Raw genomic sequence first — 16,930 nt, 5'->3', positions numbered from 1 at the left:
TTAACAGATGCTTCTGTGGGCCTTGCTTTTCTTTCCTCCAGATGAACACATCGAAAATGTATAAGATTTAAACGTGGTGAACATGTATCTTTTCAACCATCCTATATGCAAAAGTGCCTTGGCGTGGCAGGATGGCTTAAACATACATTTGCAAATGTGTGCAACAAAGACTTTTGCATTTTTATCTACAGTAGAAATGGCAGATCTGTTGCTGGCTATAGCAGTGTGCTGGGGAAAAAATGTTGTGTGTATGTTCCTTGCAGGATAACCCCACCCTTTCAGCACCTGTTATGGCCTATAAATTGATTTGAGCAGCTTCCACTTTTGTATTTGTCTGAGAGGCATGTTGGTGTCAGTAGCTGAGGGGGAGTGCTGACATTGGATTGCTATTTGGAGGCTTCTGGGGTACCTCTTTGGTAAGTTAGCTCTCAATTTAAAAACACATATGTATGGCCCAAATATAGGGACTCTCATTGTTTAGAGTAGGACCATCCTATATGCAAAAGCGCCTTGGCGTGGCAGGATGGCTTAAACATACATTTGCAAATGTGTGCAACAAGGACTTTTGCATTTTTATCTACAGTAGAAATGGCAGATCTGTTGCTGGCTATAGCAGTGTGCTGGGGGAAGAAAAAATGTTGTGTGTATGTTCCTTGCAGGATAACCCCACCCTTTCAGCACCTGTTATGGCCTATAAATTGATTTGAGCAGCTTCCACTTTTGTATTTGTCTGAGAGGCATGTTGGTGTCAGTAGCTGAGGGGGAGTGCTGACATTGGATTGCTATTTGGAGGCTTCTGGGGTACCTCTTTGGTAAGTTAGCTCTCAATTTAAAAACACATATGTATGGCCCAAATATAGGGACTCTCATTGTTTAGAGTAGGACCATCCTATATGCAAAAGCACCTTGGCGTGGCAGGATGGCTTAAACATACATTTGCAAATGTGTGCAACAAAGACTTTTGCATTTTTATCTACAGTAGAAATGGCAGATCTGTTGCTGGCTATAGCAGTGTGCTGGGGGAAAAAATGTTGTGTGTATGTTCCTTGCAGGATAACCCCACCCTTTCAGCACCTGTTATGGCCTATAAATTGATTTGAGCAGCTTCCACTTTTGTATCTTTTCAACCTCACAAACTGTGAATAAATCTGATGAATTTATTTTCAGGCAAAAAATAAATTAAAATAATTGTTGTGACAGAATGAACCACCTATGCCACCCTGACTGTTGTTGCTGGGAACCGGCTGGGCTTACTTTGCCACCGTTCCCTTTCATTACTCCAAATGCGCCCTCTCACCGTAATAGGAGGGGCTTACAAATGCTGCCACCACTGGACTCCTTTACCGGCATCCAGAACCGGGTTTCTTCTGGATAACTGACGCTGCTAATGTACCCCGTTACTTGTGTACCTGGGATGGTACCCCTGACCTCTTCCTATAGATCAGGGTTGCTGTGGATGGATCCCCCTTGGCTTAATCACAATGGCCAGAGCTGCTGGATAGCGGGCAGAGCAGTGATGCTGGGAAGCTGTTTCCAAACCTCAGACAGCTGAAATCGGATTCGATTTTGAGTCTAATCTGTAGGTCATAGGATTTTCTGCATGGAAGTGCTGAAAAGCAAGTTTTCAAGCAGGTCTTTGAAGCAAGTGATGTTTATTTGCAGTCACACTGATTGAAGGTATCGGTGATCAGGTCAGAAGAACAATTTTCAATACAAGACAGTGCTTTTTATACAGATTTGAACACGGCTCTACAGGTAAGCCAGCCCACTGAGGTTTGAGCTATTTATGGAATCAGGATGCAATTTGTTTACCTAACATGGATTTACATGAAATGCAAAGCTAACAACATTTACATTGTGATATCCTAAAACTTGCTGTGATTTCCTACATCTTATTTTAGATACAGGAAATCTAACAGCAGTCTAATTAAACCTTCATGTGCCTTCAGGTGACCCTCACACATCAAAAGGTCTAATTAACATGAGATTAACATGCGTCCTTTCTTCAGACAGTTGCAGAATACACATTCCCAAAGAAAGGTACAAAACCCAAAACAAGTCATTTCCCCATATCATGATACACAAAAGACTTCCTCCACAAAGGCTTTTTGTATCAGATATATACCTCAGAAATCATGCATTTCCTCAAGCACAGATAATGCAAACAAATTTCATTCCCTGGTCTCAGAAATAAAGATATCTCTTTTACCAACATACCCACAATATAAAAAATAAGTACATTTGCAATTATATAAATAAGCGCCCTGCACTATTTCCTTTAAATAAATTTATACCATCAGTTATTTATAAATGATACAGTCACACTTTTCCATTCTTATATCTAAATAATACAACTCAATTCATGTAGTATGCACCTTTTGTAATTCTGAGATTGTCTGCTGCATCATCCTCAGCCTGACCAGTTGCCTAATACTGAATGATCCTTGTAGTGCTGCTTGAATGCATAATGTCCCTCACTTATTGTCACATAATCTCACTTATTGTCACATAATCAGTGGAATAGTATTACTGCTGTTTCTAATTAGGTTGATTTCTTCTATAACATTAGAAGACTCCTATATTTGTCAAGTGATGCTATTTTTAGAGGCAATTCACAATAAGCATGTTTCGCCATTCCCTTATGTGCTATAATTCTTTGTATAAGAATAGTGTACGTTTAATATAGGAATAAAGAGTTGGATATTGTTATTGAGCAATTGGCTATTATTATTTTTTTAATAAAGCACAATTTATCCTATAATTTCTTTTATTCAGACCTCCCTGGTGCACTTTTCCTAAATGTTCCAACGTGTCTTTGAAATGGAGAACCAAATAAAAAGTAAATTCTACATAATGCTAGTATCTTTGGACCTACATAAGTCCTTTGATATTGTACCTTGGGATTAGTTTTTCTATATTTCCACACATGGGTTTTCAGAGAACATTATCTCCATTAGATACCAGTGGTACAAACAATATAAGTAATGTATATAGACTGGCGCTATATATAATATAAAATATAAATATTTAAATACTATCAGCTGAAGGGGTCAACACATAATCAGCCAATTAAAAGCCGATAGTCATCATCACCAGTGCAAATAATTGCACCAGCCCACCAGCACCCGCATGTGGTCATATCTAATTGTGCTGCATTATGTGAAAACTACCTTTCTTGTCCAGCCCTGCCCGTACTGTTTCTGCCTCTCCAGGCATAAAGGGACAATAGTCAAGTATATCCAAAAACTAGATATGGATGTAAGCGTAGGCATCTCTGTGCTCATGTGCTGCACAGAAATGTGTATCTTACACAAAAAATTATACGACCAACTCTAAATGAGCGGCTTAGGGCTAGATTTACTAAACTGCGGGTTTGAAAAAGTGGAGATGTTACCTATAGCAACCAGTCAGATTCAAGCTATCATTTATTTAGTGCATTCTACTAAATGACAGCTAGAATCTGATTGGTTGCTATAGGCAACATCTCCACTTTTTCAAACCCGCAGTTTAGTAAATATTCCTCTTAGACTTTATTTGTTGGCATGCCCATTCCAGAATCAATACATTTACCATATATTTCCACTGGTTAAGGGGTGGCCTGGCTGTACCTAATTTTTAAAAAAGCAGCTTAAATCTCATAGCTAATAGACTTTCACACAACAGTCGAAATCTCATTGTGGGTGTTCTCATATACCACTGCGCCCTCTGCTTGCCCGACTAAGTTTAGCCTCCTCATGACACACGACCTTTCAGTCTTGAACTCAGCAGGCATCATGTGGTGGCCCCAGTGGGTCTTGCCAATGTGTATCTTTAATTAGATTTGAAGTAATGCAAACTTTACAATCTATCCAGAATAACTACAGTGTCTCAAGCATTAAGCATTTTTAGACTCCTTAGATAAAGGCTGCTCATACCATCTAACCATCACACTCTTTGAATGAGTCTGCTTAAAGGAGCCATAAACAACAATCTCTAGTGTCTAGTCAACAATCTCAAGTCTAAGGCTGGGTGCACACTACAGTGATTTCAGCCAATTATCGGGTCAATCAGACAATAAACGACCGGTTGGCCCGATATCACATTATTGTGTAAGCTGCAACGATGAACGAGTATCATGCCAAAGCCCATCATATCGTTGAACAATATTTTTAAACCAGACTAAAATTCTAGTTCATCGCTGGAACAAAGTCGTTCCAATCCTGCAGTGTGTATGTACTCATGACGAATTGCCCGACAGACTGCCGATAGTTCCTCCTACAGCGACACCTTTCTGGGCATATATATTTAAATTTATGATGTCTCTATGTCTCCCATGTGGTGCGGTGCCAAAACGTCAAGCAAATGGGAATAGCGTTCTTTTAATGGGCAAGCAATAATGAACCTGTTTTACATGCTCCATATATCATTTATGTCTTCTTGTATGCAAGTGTACACAAAATGCATTGTTAACACATGGGAAAGTACATATCCTCATTAAACTATCATTTTTTAACTGATTTGACATGTGTCCATCTCTTCAATTCTGTGTTATTATATTAACAGTATCACCTGTTATTATTTTCCCCATACATTTGTGTATTTTATTTTTTTAAACATAATCACAGAGTAAGAATACATTTATATATATATATATATATATATATAGACAGAGCTGGATTAAGGTTCTGGGGGGCCCGGGGCACTTAAGACAGGGGGGCCCCCTATTGTGTAATATGGTCTTCATTTTAGACAAATAAACAGGCAATACTGTGTGCACTACTGTTAGGTGCATGCAGCTCTGCCATCACAGCAAAACAGTGTGAATTAGGACATACCTCCCAACTGTCCTTGTAGTCAGACCAAATCCTGACTAAGTGAGACAGTCACCCACATTCTGGACTGTCCCACTATAATGAGGACAGTTGGAAGATGGTCCTGCTCTCTCCTATCTGTTCTTGTCACTTTTCACCACCTGTGGTTGCTGGTGTCTTAAGCTCAGTTGCTGTTTGTGTAGATTCTGTGATGTCGGGGCCCTGTTTTGAAAAAAAAAGGTAAAAAAGGTTCATAAACTTTAGGAGTCACCAAACAGTCCTGTTAATAAATCAATAGCACCCCGTTTAATAATTAGCCCTCCTTCCCAAAATCAGTCCCATATTCAATTAATAGCCCCAAACCACCTCATCTTAAATTAATAGGACCCAATATTAAATTAAATTGCCCCACCATCACCCCACAAATAAAATCGCACTCATTAAATAATTAGCCCCCACCTGCGCTCCACCATTAAATAGCCTACCTCCCATACTACATTAAGAACCCTCTTCCCTTACATATATTAACATACCGCCCCCATGCACACTATATTTATATACTGGCCCCCCACACTCACATACTATAGTTTATATACTACACACACACACACACACACACACACACACACACAATATATATACACACTGCACACACACACAATATATACACTGCACACACAATATATACACACGCTATATTTATATACAGTACTCATTCTTACAAACACATCATCCCCCCCCAGATCTTAACTTACCTTATGCCTGACAGCAGTGCCGTAACTAGACATTTTAGTGCCCTGGGCGAGACAGGGCACCGGCGCCCCCCATCTAAGTGGGAGTGGCATATGACAAGTGGGTGTGGCCAACCTAATGTGTGGGTGTGGCTAGAAATGTACTGAAAGAATTCTGATATGTATGCAAAAAATATATAGTGATAGGTATTGTAATATTTTATGCACTTAATACTCAAATAATTACAAATTATTAGATACATTTTATAAATCACCCCGAATTATACAGCTTTGCACCCTGAAGCAGAACCCTTCCCAAATATAAATATTGCACCCAAAAACAGAACACACCTTAATGCAGAGAGCAGTAGCCAAAGCAACACCCAGAGGCAGACCCTCCCTCACTTTTCAATCCCACTACAGAACATAGCAGCAAAATATAAAGCATCCTTTCAGCACAGTCGGCACTCAAAATCAAATGCAGCTTGTTACGCCCAGGATTTAAATCTAGCAGGATGGCTAGCATAGATGAAGAAACTGAAGCCATTAGAGGGATAGCAGGACCATGGTGCCCCTTTTGCTGCTAGCAGCAGCTTACAATGGGGCATTGTGACTTTTTTCAGGATCTGTGAAACAGCACACAGTAGACACTCCTAAAGTGAACAGGAGAGAACCATAAACCATTCCACCCAAAAGTACAAGCTCTTTTTTGTACTTTACAATGCTTAACCACACACTACAAATACATAGCTTGCCCACACACACTACAAATACATAGACTGTCCACACACATAATATAAATACATTTTCACTTACCTTTCCATCGCCTTTATCTCTTCTGTTCTTCTTTCTCCTGTATTGCGCTGCTGCTGCTCCTATTTGCCCCAGCAGTGCTCCTCGCTGAATCCTCACTGAAAATTACGTCGGGCGTGATGACGTCACGCCCGACATACAGTGGGAGCGAGGAGACTGCCGGGAGGCGCCGGGAGGTCAGGTGACTTTTTTTATTTTTTTTAAATCTTTATTAACACTGCTGTAATTTTTTTTTTTACTATGCCGGCGGGGAGGGGATGGTAGCGGACGGCTGCTGCGCCCTCTTGGGTTTGCGCCCGGGGCGACGGCACCGCCCGCACCACCCTAGTTACGGCTCTGCCTGACAGGCAGGGCAGCTCTTCTCTGCTCCTCCTCACACTGTCATCTACACGGCAGCTACGGAAGCCCTGAACACTCAAAAAAAAAAAAGAAAAAGCTTTACTTGTGCTGATAGTGCCGACAGAGCACTTACACTCGGAACCATGTGCTGCCGACATTTGGGGGCAGCAACACACCTGGTCCGGGGGGCCCCCTCAGAGAGGGTGGCCCGGGGCACTTGCCCCCTGTGACCCCCTCCCCCTTAATCCGGCCCTGTATATAGATACATAATAATTTGTCTACATTTATAATTGATTATGGCCACATCTGTGTGTATGTGATTTTCTGATTTTCTAAACATAATGGCAGAGTATATGGATTGATATGTCTACTTTTATAATTGAACCTATTATGTACACCTGCGCCCACCTTGTGTCTGTACCAAAAAAATGTTTACTGCTATTGCCTTTATTTCAGGCCTACCAAATTAGCAAGTGCACCCAATAAACCAGAAAGTTGTTTACAATATCTTTTATTTGTAAACATTATTCACATTTTGGTAAAAACTTGTAAAAAAAAACCAAAATCAAACTGCAGACATTGCATTACAGCTTAATTTTAATCTAGTAAATGAAATGTAAACTTCTGTATTATATATTATTATTTAAACGGTCACTCTGGCTACAGACTTGAAATATTACCTTCCCATACATGTTTAACAAGTTCAGGTAATTTTTCTCTAGTTTGTGGAACTTTTTCTTAACACCATTGATGCTAGCTCTCAATTCTTTAAAATATTCGTTCAGCTTTACCATCTTCTTGACCACAACTTTTCCATCACTAGAAGTTATATCAATGTTTGTGCTTGTGTCCTCCTTTTCTTCTTCTGAACTTTTGTCAGATATGACAATGATATCTAAACAGTGGGACTACAACCATTTGCTCACCTTGGACACTGCTTGAAATCACTTTATGCTGATGTCCCTCCTGGTTCTGGCCAGGCATGCTGCCGTGCTGGTCCATACCAACTGAAATATAGAAGCCACTTTTAATATAATCTTAGGTTTTTAGCCTTTTTAAACTTCTTTCTGTTCCTCTTTTATTTCCAAAATTTCTGACAATGGATTCTCTTTTAATAGTTGGCACATCATCTTTTATTTTTAATATCTGTATAGATACGCAGCACATTTCATTGCGCGCTTCTCTTTCTGTAAATAGATGTCCAAGTTCTACTAATCATATTAATCGTTATTTATACCATTAATTACTAACACCATTTATTAACTAATTTTACAAAGTTTTAATAACTGCTTTTAATAATCACTTTTTTAATGTTTGCTCTGATTCTTTTGAGCCCCCTTTTTATTCCTTGCTCTTTAGGTCAGACCACCTTTTTTGAATCTGGAGCTTTGTTCGCTTTTTTGAGCCTTCCCCATTATCCAGGGGCAACCATAGTGTGGGTCAAGGGGAAGATCCAAAACTTGAGGACTGGAGTCCTCCAAAAGATCAGGGGCTGAAGATATTCATGTGCCCAAGTTGTGGTAATTTGACCTCCTGCATTTCATCTGTGATGAAGAAATTGCAAGACAGTCTACCTGCAACATGGAGATGAAGAGCAGTTCCTCACCTGATGTTCTACAGACGACATACCAACAAGTGGTATAGTAAGAAAACATGCAACATTGTTAATGCGTAAATTGTTTATGTTCCATGTCACTGACAATGAGTTATTCAATATAACATACTATATGAATGTACATACATTACACAATGTCAGTCTTCCAGGACACAACGCCTTCACCATTAAAATATTCTAAATAAGTCTGTCATGCACCGTCCCTGTGTTCTTCTGTCCGCACAGGGATCGTCGCCTTCTTCCTTTTCATCGCTACCTTCGGTCTGACTTCCTGGTTCCTGACTTGGCTATTCATAATGCTGTCTCCAGATTCTCCCTTGTGCTCTGTATCTCCTTTCCAGTATTTCACTTCTGCTTATCTGACCATCCTTTTGGACTCTCCTTGGGTACCCCGCTGACCGCTCAGCTTGAACTTGGCTTCCCTGACTATCTATTAGCATTCTGGTACTTCGCCGAAGCCCTCCTGGAGAACAAAGACCTGCATGTCACTCGCAGCTAAATCCAAACTCCCTTGCGGAGATCCCTGGTGAAGACCAGAGGGACGTTAGATTCTTCGCCTCCAGACTGGGCTTTGTCAATACCAGCAAGTAGTGCATCCATTGTCTGTCAAAGCCTCCCTATTTAACTTTGCCATGTGGCTGGCATTACTCATCTGTGAAGGATCAAATGGTGTTAGCCCTATCGCTTCCTCTACTTCTATATTATTTTCAGTAACACTAGGTGCGCTGTGCACACTGGAGATTTTATGCCTAAGAAAGTTGTGTGAGACACAACAAGCCATCACTATCTTATCTATTTTGTTTTGGCACAGATTTATGGCGCAATGGAAATCCTAAATATGTTGCTCAATATACCAAAAGTATTTTCCACAACTCGCCTTGCTTTTGACAATCTATAATTAAAGATCCTCCTTTCTGGTGTTAGACTTTTGGGGATAAGGTTTTAATATATTGTTGTTTCAGCGTAAAGGCTTTATCAGCAACAAAAACAAAATTTTGTCCAAATTATGTTTCGGTGCATGGTGGCAAATTCAGGAATTGTTTTTTAGTTTGTCATGGAAAAGAGTCTGCTCCAATGCTCCATCTGACATTTTACCATTTTTACAAACGTCCACGAATAAAAATTCATATTTGGCATCCACTATCGCCATCAGAAAAATGCTGAAGTATCTGTTGTAGTTGAAGTAACAGAAACCACTTTTTTAGGGTGGCAAAATTCTCACGTTTGCCATCTATGGCGATGCAACAATTGGGGAAATTTCAAAGTGTTTCAAAAATTTGAGCAATGGGTTGCCCTTCTCAACCATTGCAGGAAACTGTAAGAAAGATTGTTGTAATGTTAAATCAATACATGAATGTATTATCCTACTAACTAGTTTACATTCTGTTTTTATTACACAGTCAGCTGTTTTATCTGAAGCCGCATTCTGTGATGTGGCAGAGCGATGTGGGACAACGCCACACGTCACCCAGCTTACAGAAGACAGCCTGGAACTCACTAATATACCCACACAGCTTACCACAATCAAACCCACACAGGACACTGTTAAAGCCACCTAGTCACAAGTGAATCCAACTGGCAGAAGGGGGGAAAAAAGTCAAGTGACTTTAAGCAAAGCCACGCTCTTACTAGAAAAATTATAGAGTCTGTGACCCAGTTAATATCAAAGGAACCAAATGAATGTGGGCTTCTTGGGGCAACACTGGCAACAAATGAGAAGGATGCATGTTGAAATGTAAATGGAGATGGAATGTTAAGTTAATGATATGATTAATAAGGCACAGAGGTGGGATCTCTCACAAGACACTATTTTGAAAAAATCCCCACACCCAGGAGCATTTTCAGCCAGTCCACTCTCAAACATTCAATCCGCTACCACTCCACAGGCAACATCCTGTCATGGGAAGCCAAACAAGTACCCCTCCTGCTTCGAGAGCTTCAACACCACTACACAACTTGAAAAATAGGCAACATTACCACTATGAACATCTGTGACAACTATGATGGCTTTTTGAGACTAAAGTATTGTTTGTAAGTATTCATATGCTAAAACAGAAATTGGTGCAAAGTCATTTACCTCAAATTTCATTTGTTCAAGATAACCGGTTAACAAAAGAAACCAGAAAACCTCAGTTTTATTACTGTAACAATTGTCTACCATGCAGAACTTCTACGATTAAAAGTATAAAACCAATACAAGATTTTGGGCCTGAGTCATTAAGGAAAGTAAGGCAAAAAAAAGGAGTTAATGTTTTCTGGGTCAAACCATGTCACAATGCAAGGGGTGCAAATTAGTTAATTATTTTGCACATAAGTTAAATACTGTCTGTTTTTACATCTAACTGACAAATATTTGATAGCTTTATTTTTACACTGAAATTTAAAGTTGATCTAGGATATGCCCTACCCCAACTTTAAATCTGTCCCCACATTTTAAATTTACCACCCCCTCCAATGCAACATACAACATGGTTTTGCCCAAAGTTACTCCTTTTTTATCCTTTGGTCTCCTTAATGACTCGGGGCCTTTATGTCTAAGAGTACTAATGCGAGTTATCAAATTTAAGAGAACATGTCCTGTGATTCTGTAGGGGTTATATATCTGGTCACCTGTCCATGTGGACTGCAGTACATTGGGCGGACCTTAAGGAAACTCAAAACAAGAATATCTGAGCACATTAGAAATATTAAAATGGGAGTTGAGACACACAGCCTGTCTAATCACTTGAAGGAGGTTCACAAATAAGATGCGTCAGGCATCTCATTTATGACCATAGAACAACTTAAAAAAGAGTGGCGCGGAGGAGACTTTGGAAGGAGGTTAAATTGTGAATAATCCAAATGGATCTTCACTATGAGAACGTTAGCCCCACTAGGTCTTTGTAGGTTTATTACTTTAGGAAATCACTTGTTTAAGAAGATACAAGATGCACAAAAAGGAAGATTGATATTAACTAGTAATAAAGTAGTATATGATGGTAGTGCATTTATTCAATTTGACTCCATAGAATAATCAGAGGCAGTATGGAATAAGAATTACCTGTCCCTCAGGAACATTATATAAAAGAGAATTAAGGTTTATAGCTGTTAAGCAAATTCATTGGAGATATGTGCCCATGCTGTTTAAATCAATGCCACTGTTTTTGTTAATGTACACTTGCGGTGGGAGGGTGGGTGCCAAAAATGTTAAGAAAAATGTTAGGATGTTTGAATTTGGCATTTATTGATGTACACACAAAGAAATAATCCCGTAGGTTTGAATTATACATGTTTTTGATAGTATTGATTTCTTAGAAACTACAGTTCTATTGGCCAGTAAGAATATAAATTGAAGTTTCCCGGACAATTACCACACCCCCGGATGAAGTCACTGAGAGTGACAAAAGGCATTGGAGCCTATTACGATGCAAAACACACCTCCTGACGTCACAGGAGTTTCCTGACTCTTCTGGCCGTTTCTGAGTATCGCGGTCAAACGTATCAAGTGTTGCATCACGTCTCTAGCGAGCTGGTACCGGGCCCCAGTCAGGAAGGAGATTTAAAAGATTGATATACAATATCTATATTGGCAGTCCATTTATTTAGATATTTATATTGTATATACTCTTATATTTATTCATCTTCAAATCACTCCCCTTTTGTATGTATAATCCCTTTCCCCATTTTGCGCCCATCCCATAATATTTCCTTTATAAGTACCCCTCCTGCCTACAGGGCTTCTACACCACTACACTACTTGAAAAATAGTGAACATTAACTTTATGAACATCTGTGACAACTGTGATGGCTTTTTGAGACTAAAGTATTGTTTGTAAGTATTCACATGTTTTATGTGTGCCCTATTTTAATTAAAATATTGCTTTGATTTTCCCATCTTCAAGCATCTCTGATGTGCAGAGATGGGTTACATGTCCTGATATCCTATAGGCTCAATTCTACGCTTCCACTGTTTGCTGCCATGCAGTGGAAACGCACGTTTGCCCTCAATTCTCATAAATATTTGTTTGAGCTTTCCCATGTTTAACCCATCTCTGATGTGCAGAGATGGGTTCCATGTCCCAACAGCCTATAGGTCCAAATCTGCATTCACTACTATACTTCTACTGTATGCTGGTATACAGTGGAATGCTTACTGCTTGCAAAATGTATATATTTTGTTTGTGTTGTTTTTAATATGTTGATAAGTTCTGTTTCTATTTTAATAAAAAAAAGTTTGTTTAAAATCAGACTATTTCTTTCACTAAAATTAATATATTGCTCATGCAGAGCTTGTTTGATAGCCTCACAGGTCTCAGGTATGCTCAAACAAAAAGCTTGCAGAAAATTACTGTGTTGTATTTGAGATCAACCTGTTTCCTTCCTGTGGCCAAAAATCTTAGGGTATCAACCAATCACTGCTCTGCAGATATGGGTCTCCTTAACTGAGTGTCTTTCTTCTGGATGAGTGGGGTGACAAGCTGGAGCAGCTCCAGGATTATTGGATCACTCATCCGCAGGAAATTCCTGAAGTCATCAAGATTGTTGTCCTGTATCTTCTGTAGCAGGGGCATATGTGAAAAGGAGTCTCTCCTCTGGAACCACTCCTTGGTCCAACAAGTCCGATTCTTTGTTCTTTGTTCCCTCCGGGTCTGTACTATCAGTGTTCTTGCCATAGCGAAAAGCAAAAAAACATGAGCTTTCTGTTCATTTATTGTGGCCATTATATTAAAATAAATCATAGTAATAATGCATTTATGAATGGAGTTAATGAACGTACACTATACACAAAGCTGTACTATAGAAAGAGTGGTGATGATATGTATTTCCTTTTCCTGAATCTTTGTTTGTAGGTGTTGTGAACGCTGGGGTTCAGCCTTTTATTTGTTTAGCATATTGCTGCTTGGAGATCATATATCTGCACAGTTTGTACAGGGTCACAATCTTTTGAGATGATATTACGACAGACAAAAAATCACAGCCTGGATGCTAAATCATGTGAAAATCGTTTAAAACATGTATAGTGTGTAGGCATGAATCGGCATGCTGATTGGAAATTCAGTCGGTGGTAAAATCGTTATAGATAACAAATCGACAATCAAGACTGGTATTAAACATGGACAAAGTCACCCATGTATCTACTTAAAGTCTTATATTGATGGTAACTCGTCCCAGATCAGATTGCTTATAATGCCAATAGATATTTAAATAAATACTTGAGAGGTTGTGGTCAAAACAGTGTCACTCTGCACATTTGGTGTGGTTATTGTTAGGTGGTTATTGTCATGGCTCAACTAGATGATCCTTTAACTACATGAAGTATGTGGGAGATTTAATTAAGAAAACTATTCCTTACATAAGCAGATTTGTCCTGACGTTAATCCTAGTCAGACAATAGGAAGAACTTGCAAAACCCCCTATATAGATTTTGCTGACATTAAAAGACGTATGAGCTGGATAGTAATAAATGAGAAACTATGAAACATATAATGACATAGATGCTAGGTCCCTGAAGACCTGGCAACCCTGTATGAAGTAATTCCTTGCAAATAATTTTATTAGTTCACTACTTTCCATATATTTAGACAATAGGTAGAATGTGCAAATCTCCCTCCATAGACTTCACTGACATTAAAAGACATATGAGCTGGTTAGTAATAACTGAGAAACTGTCAAACATGCTAGGTCTCTCAAGACCTGGCAACCCTGGATAAGCTATTGTTTTTGCAAATATTTTTATTTTATTAGTTTTATTAGTTCTCTACTTTTCATATACTCTAAAGAGTATATTATTTTACAAACATGGTACACAATACAAAATAAAATAGGAAAATTGTAACACACACAAATATAGAGGCTTCAAAATTCTGTTAGCATATAAATCAAATTCTCTTATATATGCTAAATTTTTATGAACACAGTTTTGAAACCTTTATATGTGCGCTACAGTTATCCTATTTTATTTAGTGTAGTTACTGTTATTCTTGCCAGCAATATTATAGGGTTCACTGACTGTAAAGCATATCCTTGTTGGCTAATATCCAGGGATGTACTGGCAAATGTTAGCCCTGGGGACAAGACTTGACTCAGCAGCCTATTTTAAAGAGAAAAAATGCAGGTGGCCCAGTAACTCAGCCTAAGTTAGTCCACTATGCTCCCCAGCCCAGCTAGCCCCTTCTAATATCTTTTTGGAGTGATCATTGAATGTTATTTTATTTACATTACACAATAGAGCCCGATGGACAGTATTTTTCTATTTTTAGCTCACTTCCTTTTCCGTTACTTTTTTTTCCCGTCCCTTTGTTATGTTCTCTTTTCCCACTCTCCTTCTTCCTACACCATACATTTCATGATTGAGAGAAACAGAGCCAGAGTGTTATTATCTGTAAGTGTCATTTGTGTGCTATGTTTATCAATATTTTAGTATTATTTTGGCATTTGCAATATTTTATTGTTTGTATGAAAATACATTTCTCATTAAATATGCTATGGCATTTCATACCTCTAATCCTTTTCTATGTAATCCAAACATATATGTAGACTGTATGCGTAAATACATATAAGATAAATAATCTATTGAGGAAAATATCATGCTATATAAATGATATTGTGTTATATAAATAATAATAATTATAAAAAATCCCCAATAAAAACAAATCAGAAAAAATGGCAAGTGCAAGGTGTAATATGCTGCTTGCAGTGGCATTATCTGGCTTGGTGTCCTCACTTCTGGAGTTAGATGTCAGCTTAGCCATAAGCCCATCCCTCTTCCATTTATTTTTTGTTTTGTATTCTGAATGTGCACCTGCACATCAACTTCAAACTTGCTGAAGTTTAAAAGTACACTCACGTCACATTACTATTGGTATAGCTATCTGTAGTTACCAAGTTCCTCACCTGACTAGTTCTTGACCATTCTTGTACTTGCTATTTGCTGTCCTAGTCACTCATTACTGTCTGCTCATGACTCTGGCCTTCAGTTTTTATTCTGACTTGGTAACTGTGGTGCCAATCCTGACCATTGACTTGCCCCTGACTACATCTTTGTCTAGTCCTATTTTCATCTGGCTCATGCACTATCAGCTGCTGTCTAGTTGTGAGCAAGCATCACCTGCTGGTCAGCGACATTACCCAGAGATTCGACCACACTAAGGAAATGGCATTCAAAGGACACAGGAAAGGTAATAACATTTGAGGACAATAGATACAATACATATTAATCAGATGTAAAATGAAGTACTTATATAACAGGGTTAAAGTGGGTGAATGATCAGGTCTATAAACTTCTACTACAGATCATCCTTAAGGAACTGCTTAAAAAAATCACCTGTAGATCCTTTCTGAAATGCTCCTTTTAAACTGTGAGATTTAATAATATTTTATTAACATTTCTAATCATATCTGTAAGTCATTTAATTTACTCCATGTTCAACTATCTACTAACTTTACATTGGGCTAGAGCATTGTATGCATGATTTTTTCATATGACTTTGGTTCAACATATTAGATTTCACACTCTCATTGCTGTGGTTTATGTACCTAAAATTGGTATTTTTCCTTTTGGTTTTTAGCAACATTTGATTTGATTGTTATCATGATTCTTCTATTTGACTGGGGAGTTTGGGGAAATTTAAGGGTTAGGCAATGTTCCCCTTTAACAATGTAGGAAACTACCAACAATAAACAATGAAAATGAAAAAGGAAGCTGAGTATAAGGGAAAAAAAACATACTATGCGTTACAATGGTGGTATGCCAACTCTAAGACCTGCAGAACCAGCAACTTGCAGAGTTCTTCACCTACAACAGCCACTCTTCTTACGGAGTGCGAGTTGCTAACCAATCCTTGGGTGCCCCAGGTCTTAAGCTCTAGGTAGTGCAGGCTTAGGACGTAACATGGGAAGGCCCAAGGAGCTTAGGACGTGACACGATAATGCCCAAGATAAACAGGCACTAGGGTCTAATAAAAGTCCAGAAAGAATGGTGTACATCAGAAGTCAATCAAAACTCAAAGTCAGGGCAAAGTTCTAGCAAAGTTCAAAATGCAGTCCAAAGGTTGTGGCAGGCAGAGTTGAAACGAAGCCAAAATTAAATCCAGAGGTCAGGGCATGCAAAGTAGAAGCAAACACTAAAAAGCTAAGCCTGAGGTCAAAATCCAAAATATCCAAACAGAGAACTATAGAGACAAGCACACAATAGCAGAGATAAACTATAACTAGCATAGGAAACAAGAAAATGAAGCCTTTAAAGCACAGGTATCCAATAGCAGCAGCCAAATTGAATGATTGACAGCTGTTACTAAGATGCACTGAATTAAAACATTTAACAGCTGATTCCAACATGGCTGCACCCAGTAATGGAACTACCTGATCCCCAAGGAAACAATCTGAAGCCACATTACTGATGCGACTGAGGCTAATAAAAGATTCATGATGCAGTCCTGTATCTCTGACAGATCTTAACATTATGTTGAAGGTTTTTACTTAAGGTAGTTAAACAGAGGTTTGTTTGAGAAAATGAAGAGAGGTGGGAGCCCTAGTACAGAGCCCTTTAATGTAAATGTGAAAAAATTATGCCATCAAATCTCAAGTAACTATGCTGCTCCACTCCGGTAGTTGGATGTACTTCTGTTGGTCCAGTACTTTGCTAAATGTTTAGCCCACCCTTT

General features: G+C 38.8%; 1 long non-coding RNA gene across 1 annotated transcript; it reads left to right on the top strand.

The window, feature by feature from the left end:
• The first annotated feature begins 1,648 nt into the window (after positions 1 to 1,648).
• LOC142157785 (uncharacterized) lies at positions 1,649 to 10,996 on the top strand. The gene is made up of 3 exons (XR_012692630.1): positions 1,649 to 1,755; positions 8,033 to 8,344; positions 9,689 to 10,996. It is a non-coding gene; the product is annotated as an uncharacterized LOC142157785 (long non-coding RNA).
• Positions 10,997 to 16,930: the final 5,934 nt, after the last annotated feature.

Source organism: Mixophyes fleayi, chromosome 5 (genome assembly GCF_038048845.1).
Source record: "Mixophyes fleayi isolate aMixFle1 chromosome 5, aMixFle1.hap1, whole genome shotgun sequence".
Lineage (NCBI taxonomy): Eukaryota > Metazoa > Chordata > Amphibia > Anura > Limnodynastidae > Mixophyes > Mixophyes fleayi.
This window is presented reverse-complemented; position numbering and strand designations above follow the sequence as displayed.